Raw genomic sequence first — 7,867 nt, 5'->3', positions numbered from 1 at the left:
CATCAGCCCAAACCAATTTGTGGGACGGGCTTCTGGAAGCATGGGGTGAAATTTCTCCAGATTACCTCAGCAAATTAACTGCTAGAATGCCAAAGGTCTGCAATACTGTAATTGCTGCAAAGGGAACATTCTTTGACAAAAGCAAAGTTTGAAGGAGTATACAATTATTTCAAATAAAAATCTTTTTTTTGACCCTTGCCAATGTCTGGACTAGATTTTCAATTCATTTGGCAACTCATTTGATTAATAAAAGTATAAGTTTTCATGGAAACCACAAAATTGTCTGGGTGACCCTAAACTTTTGAACGGTAGTGTATGTGGATGCCTCTGCATGTGTCATTTTCACGCTGCGCCATCCTGCAACCCTCCGCAAAGCCCTCGTCCGCAAATGTGAAACTTGCCTAAGTGAATGTGTGTTCTGGCTCTGTTGACTCGGGAATATTGCTGCTTCAGTTTTAAGAATACATATGTTCTAATGGTATTAGATCCCACAATCAGCTAGTTTATGGCTCTCTTCTTTTTTATCTGAACCTCTGTACCTTAGTATGTAGTGATACAATGTGATGACATATCCTCTGTAATACCATTCATTGTTCTTCATTTAGCAGCTGTAAAAATGAAGTGACAGGTGATGGCACCAGGTGCTGTGGACTCACTGGAAACCACAGCTTCAGGGGTGCCTTAAAGATATAAAGAGGTTGGCACAAAGGAGCAACGATGTACACTGCCACAATATTATTTTGACAGGTGCTAAACCCCCCTTAATAATCTGGACACCACCTGCTTTCCTCTGCACGGCTTGTTGAGCGAGAATGAATGGCTTGTTTGAATACGCCACTGCACTCAACTATACCCAATATTACCGCTCACAGAAGACTGAAGCTCCAGATTATGGTCTTTTAATTAATTTTACCTAATTATTGTGCAGATGGGGAGATATATTAGTGACAATATTTTTAATATACACTCCCTGACAGAAGTTATGTCGCTTATACATGTAAATAAAAGCTTATAACCTGACATTAAATTCATCCATTGGTTGTATAAATTATTCTTTTGAAAGCTGAAACCTTCCGAAATGTGGTTTAGGTTAAGAAAATAAATTGGCATAAATTCAGAAATATTGATCAGTTAATGGACACAGAATAGTCAGATTTTTGCAAGAGAAAAGTTTTGTCGCCTGGTCATATAATGCACCCAATCCTAGTTTACATCCTCACCTGTGCTAAGTAAATGATCGGTTAATTAGTGTGTGTGTATAAAAAGAAACCCAGCACCCCAGACCTTCACTTGAACTGCAACTTGAGCTCTGATAACATGCCAAAAATCCACCCTGCGACCAAAGCCTGGATTATCAAGAGGCTGAAGACCAGATCACTGGAGAGGTGGCTGGAACCTTTAATATGTCTCAGCGTCAAGTACAAAGAATTAAAAAAAGATTTGAAGAGACTGGAGATGTGTTTGACAAGCCCAGGTCCGGCAGACCCTGCAAGACAACTGCTCAGGAGGAACGTTTGTTGGTTGGAAAATCCAAAGTAAACCCCTCTACCACTGCAGCAGAGCTCCAACAGGCCTGGTCACCTCAAGTCCCTGTGTCAACTAGAACAGTTTGCAGGATTCTGTCTCGAAATGGCCTTCATGGTCGAATCAGTGCCCAGAAGCCAATACTAAACAAAAGGCAAATAAAAAACCGTGTGGCATGTGCAAAGTCCCACAGCCTGCTAAACAAATGGACGCTGGAAAAATGACAGAAGGTGGATTTCTCTGATGAATCTTCAGTAAAATTACACCACAGCCGCCACAAATATTGCAGGAGACCTACTGGAGCCCGTATAGATCCAAATTAAACCCAGAAAACAGTTACATTTGGTGGTGGAAAGATCATGGTCTGGGGTTACATTCAGTATGGGGGTGTGCGAAACATTTGCAAGGTAGAAGGCAATATCAATAGCCTAATATATCAAGAAGTATTAGCTACCTCCCTCTTATATTCCAAATCATAAAAGGGGTCAAATTCTGCAGCAGGATGGTGCTCCATCTCATACATCCATCTCTACAACAAAGTTGCTCAAGGCAAAATAGATCAAGGTGCTCAAGGACTGGCCAGCCCAGTCACCAGACATGAACATAATTTAGCATATTTGGGGTAGGATGAAAGCAGAAGCTTGGAAGACAAAACCAAAGAATCTAGATAAACTCTGGAAGGCATCTAAGACTGCATTCTTTGCTATTCCTGATGACTTCATTAATAAATTGTATGAATCATTGTTGAACAGCATGGATGCAGTCCTTCAAGCTCATGGAAGTCACACAAAATATTAAATATGACTCTAATAGCACCACAACTTCATTCATCAATGTTACGCAATATATATTTGTATTTTAAGTTAATTATTTATTTGAATATCACATTACTTTCTGTGGGCGACAAAACTTTTGTCTTGCCAAAATCTGACCATTCTGTGTCCATTAACTGATCAATTTTTCTGCATTGATGCCAATTTATTTTCTTAACCTAAACCACATTTTGGACGGTTTCAGCTTTCAAAAGAATAATTTATACAACCAATGGATGAATTTAACATCAGGTTATAAGCTTTTATTTACATAACATGGATAAGCGACATAACTTCTGTCAGGGAGTGTAGTTGTTTTTTTTTATATGGCAGGCAAATGCTACCTTCAATAAATAAAAGAAAACAGGGCAGCTTTATAAATGTAAAGGCACTCGCATTATGTTGTCTCATGCAGAGAAAGTCTCATTTTTTTCAGGGCATCATAAAAGTACAGTTGAGCATAGAGCTATGAGTTTCCTCCCATCCACTATCTTGTCCGCCACAGACTTCTTTAGGAAAGCTGAGCTGTGGAGATGTGCTTGTGCGCTGTCCGCTGTAAAAAGAAAACCACATGGTGCGTAGTAAGGAAATGCCTTTATTAGAAGGATCTTAAAAACACAAACTGGTTTTCAGCCCCCCGAAACAGAGCCTTTCTCAGGTTTAATTCGGTGCTCTCATTTTGCCTTTAGGTGAGTGTGTATAGAACACTCTTCACCATCTATTGATCCATCTCTATCACAACTTCTATCCACAGACTTCTTTAGGCCCATTGTTTACAGGACATCAACAGCATCAACTTGCTATCTAATCCAGGATGCTGACTTCACAGGCAAGGATAGGCTTCAACTGTTCTGCTCAAGTGACCGAGGTAAGGCGAGTATAAGTGAAATGAAGCATTAGTTCTTTGTAGCAGGAACAAGGAAGGCATTATTACTACTTAGCTCCCAACCAGGGCCGGACTGGCCATCTGGCAAATCTGGCAAATGCCAGAAGGGCCTATCTGGTCGTGGGCTGCCTTGTCTGCTATGTTGTTAGCAGAATCGGTGTTCTCAAGGCACCGATACTGTTAAGAGTTGTGATGAAGCACAAAGTCACTGATGCCGTCACTTACCCCAGCAAGTCACAGATATCATTAGAAAGATTGGTCTTGTAGTAAATCTTGCTTTCCTCCATCCAGTGGTAATATTAGTAATATATCCCCATCTGGTGCTTGGGGATGGGGACAGCATGGGCCTGTGTGATTTCAAATGCCAGGGCTGAATTTCAGCCCCAGTCCGTACCTGCTCCCAACCATCCAAGATCCAGCAGGACAGTTTTGATTTGGAGGAGATATCCCATGAGCTCAATGCTATGTCTGGGAAGCTCAAAGCTCTGTGCATACTTGCATTTATTTCAGTAGATTATTTTTAACTTTTCTTGAAATATGGTTTCCCCAGGGTTTAAACACTCAACTTCTTTCATTGCAGGCAGCAGCTGTAGCAATGAGCTAAAGGCTACAATGCCAAGTATAGGATACTTTTTTTTACTTGAATTTGGTTAGTATTCTTCATTCAATTTTGGTAAAATGTTGGCACACTTCAGAATCTCTCAACATTTTATCCCCACTTTTAACCCCTTAATGACCACTGATACGTCTTTTAACTGACCTGAGATATAAGAGAATAGCATCCCCATACATTAGACAATCAAGCAGCTGTCAGCTGGACACTATAGCTGACAATTTGCTGCATCAGCCACGATCAGTGTTGTCACCGTCCATATTTGTTTAACCCCTTAGACGCTGCTGTCAATAACGACTATGTCATCTAAATGTTTAAAAGAGTGTGGCTTCTCCCTCTTTTACCCCATCGACACCCTGAGATCATGATTGTGTGGTCCTGACTTTTGTCATGGCAATTCACAAGCAAATAGCAGCCTCAGAGTCTGCCAGCTACACTGACCTGTTAAAAAGTCAGCGACATTTAGCTTGTAAAAATCAACTTTTTCATTCCTATCATGCCACTTTGTATTAATTACTGAAAAGCACCTGAAGGGTTAATAAACTACATGACAGCAGTTTTCAGTATGTCAGGAGGTGCTGTTTTTAAAATGGTATAGTTTTGGGCGTTTTCCAATATATAGGACCCCCAGAGTCGCTTCAAACCTGGATAAAAAAATTATTTTGTAAATTTCCTTGAAAAAATGGAAAATTACTGCAACACTTTTAAACCTGCTAAAATGCTAACAAAATAAAATAACATTTTACAAATGGTGCTGATGTAAAGCAAACATATGGGAAATATTATTTATTAATATTCTGCTTTGGTATGACTATCTGAATTAAAGGGATAATCACTCAAAGTTTGAAAATTGCTATTTTTTTTACATTTGTCAAATTTCTGATATTTTTTATAAATAAACACAAAACATATCAACCTAAATTTACCACTAACATAAAGTATAATGTGTCACGGAAAAATAATCTGAAAATCACTGGGATTTGTTGAAGCGTTCCAGAGTTATTACCACATAAAGTGACAATGGTCAGATTTTTAAAATTTGTCTCTGTCACTAAGGCTACTTTCACACATCAGTTTTTTGGCATAATCCGGCAAATTTTTAAAAAAACGGATCTTGTGCAAATTGTGAAAAATTGATGCGCCAGATCCGTTTTTTTGGCTGGATCCATTTTTGTTTACCGGGCATAGAGTTTGGACTTCCTGTTCCTGGGAGAGAGACATAGACCAGAATGGAAAAAGAAGGTACGGGGCATGCTCAGTGGGAAAATACCAGAATCGGTAACCGGATTCACTCATTTCACCTCACATTTCATCCGTTTATTGCTGGAACCGTCGGTGTACGTTTTCTTTGCCCACCGCAAAAATAATTTTTGACGGATCCTGCAAAAAACGGATGAAACGTGTGGCCATCAGGCACAATCCAGCGCTAATACAACTCTATGAGAAAAAAATGGATTCGGCAGAAAAAAGGATCCATTTTTTTCAAAATTCGCCAAACGGCAAAAACCTGGTGTGAAAGTAGCCTAAGGGGTTAAAACACTTTATGCATCTGTCTAGTGAGGTCCTAGAAGTCTCTTAAACAAATAATAAGTCTGACCCAAGAGGTGTACCCTGCTGGTCACCATTATTGGCACCCGTTCATTTTTTTCATAGATTGTACAATATCTTCAGAAATAAATGAAAATGTACCAAAGTTATATCCTAAGTACTTTTTAATTAGTGGTCCAAATTAATACAACAATAATACATTGTTTTTCAACTTACATACTTACATGTTGCAATTTCAAAGAAGAAACAGAATAAGCAGCAATAAAGGCACACCTAATACTTGGATGCACACCCTTTGGCACTGATGACAGCCTCCAAATGCTTCTTGTAGCCATTTATAAGCCTCTTGCACTTTTCAGCTGGTATTTTCTCACTCATCCTTTGCAGTTTATTCAGGCTCTTGAATGTTTTCAGGATTCTTTTTCATAATGGCAGATTTCAGCTCACCCCAAAGATTTTCAATGGGATTGAGGTCAGAACTCATTTCTGGCCATTTAAAAACAGTCCTTATTTTTCTTTTTCAACCATTCCTGTTTACTTTTGGATGTGTGCTTTGGGTCACTGTCTTGCTGGAGGACCCAACAAGTTTTCTTACGCTGGGTAGGACATGTCGCTCTAAAATCTCTTGATAATTCTCTGATTTCATGATTCCTGTGATATTGTCAAGACCTCCAGTACAGACACAGCAAAGCAACCCCAAAGCATTAAGGATCCTCTACCATGCTTAACTGTTGGTAGGGTGTTCTTTTCCTTCTAAGCTTCATTGCATCATCTGTAAACATACTGTTGCTTTGCATCGACAAAAAACTATTTTTGGCTCATCTGTCCACAGAACATTTTCCCAGAAGGATTGTGGTTTGTCAATGTACTCTTTGGCAACGAGCAGTTGTTCCTTTTTATGTCTTCAGCAAGGTTTCTGTTGTGAATTCCGCTCTTGGGCTCCCTCCGGTGGTTGTAAGTGGCACTTTTGTGAGTTCTGCTCTTGGGCTCCCTCTTGTGGTTTCAAGTGGTATGCCTGCTCCTTGGAGTTAGCTGTCATCAGCTGCCTCCACTTATCTTCTCTTCTGCTCAGCTATTTAGGTCTGGCTGTTCCTTCAGCTAGTGCCACTTGTAAATGGTTTCTGGTTGGATTCACTTCTCTTTGGATTTCCCTGTTTTCCTGACCAGTTCAGCAAAGCTAAGTTCTTACTTGCTCTGTTCTGTTCACAGATTGTGGACTTATCCGTTCAGTGCTTTCTATGTTTGTCCAGCTTATCAGTATGAATTAATTCTGTCTTGCTGGAAGCTCTGGGAAGCAGATTTACCCTCCACACCTTTAGTCAGGTGTGGAGATTTTTAGTAAACTCTGCGTGGATTTTTGTAGTGTTTTATACTGACCGCACAGTATTCCATCCTGTCCCATCTATCAAGCTAGACTGGCCTCCTGTGCTCATCCTGGTTTCAATCTGTGTATGTCTTTTTCCCTCCCCACTCACAGTCATTATTTGTGGGGGGCTAATCTATCCTTTGGGGATTTTCTCTGAGGCAAGATAGTTTTCCTGCTTCTGTCTTTAGGGGTAGTTAGCTCTTAGGCTGTGACGAGATGCATAGGGAGAGTTAGGAGCATTCCACGGCTGCTTCTAGTGTTGTGTTGAGCTTAGGGACTGCGGTCAGTACAGTTACCACTTCCTTCAGAGCTCGTTCCATGTTGCTCCTAGACCACCGCATCATAACAGTACAAGTGGCCAAAAATGAATTAAATGCAGCTCAAAAGAAGGAAAAGAAAGTTCTGAACCATTTTTTTTTCTGTGCTCTAGTTTGTCTCTTTTTTTTTTCCTCTTGATATCTGGGTGGTTCAGGATATATGCTCTGGCATGGATGTTCAGGGTTTGTTTTATCGTGTGGATCAACTTGCTGCAAGAGTACAGAATATTCAAAATTATGTTGTTCAGACTCCGGCTTTAGAGCCTAGAATTCCTACTCCTGATTTGTTTTTTGGGGACAGATCCAAGTTTTTGAACTTTAAAAATAACTGCAAATTGTTTTTTGCTTTGAAACCCCGTTCTTCTGGTGATCCCATTCAGCAAGTAAAAATCATCATATCCTTGCTGCATGGTGACCCTCAAAACTGCGCTTTTTCTCTTGAAACAGGGGATCCGGCATTATTGAATGTAGACGCATTTTTTCAAGCGCTCTGATTATTGTATGACGAACCTAATTCTGTGGATCATGCAGAAAAAACCCTGTTTGCCTTGTGTCAAGGTCAGGAAGCGGCAGAATTATACTGCCAGAAATTTAGAAAATGGTCTGTGCTCACTAAATGGAATGAGGAGGCTCTGGCTGCTATTTTCAGAAAAGGTCTTTCTGAAGCCCTTAAAGATGTTATGGTGGGCTTTCCTACGCCTGCCGGTTTGAGCGAATCTATGTCTCTAGCCATTCAGATTGATCGGCGTCTGCGCGAGCGCAAAGCTGTGCACCATATGGCAGTGTCCTCTGAGCAAAGTC

The 7,867-nt window shown here is 40.3% G+C and overlaps 1 long non-coding RNA gene across 1 annotated transcript in view; it reads left to right on the top strand.

Annotated features, from left to right (window-relative positions):
• The first annotated feature begins 2,999 nt into the window (after nucleotides 1-2,999).
• The window catches only part of LOC138638392 (uncharacterized), a 47,085-nt gene continuing 42,217 nt past the window's right edge, over nucleotides 3,000-7,867 (top strand). The window contains exon 1 of the long non-coding RNA XR_011312493.1: nucleotides 3,000-3,204. This is a non-coding gene — a long non-coding RNA (uncharacterized lncRNA). The remainder of the gene's footprint in view (nucleotides 3,205-7,867) is intronic.

The sequence above is a fragment of the Ranitomeya imitator genome, chromosome 5 (assembly GCF_032444005.1).
Source record: "Ranitomeya imitator isolate aRanImi1 chromosome 5, aRanImi1.pri, whole genome shotgun sequence".
Classification (NCBI taxonomy): domain Eukaryota; kingdom Metazoa; phylum Chordata; class Amphibia; order Anura; family Dendrobatidae; genus Ranitomeya; species Ranitomeya imitator.
Note: the sequence above shows the minus strand (reverse complement) of the source record. Positions and strands in the feature narration are given on the sequence as shown.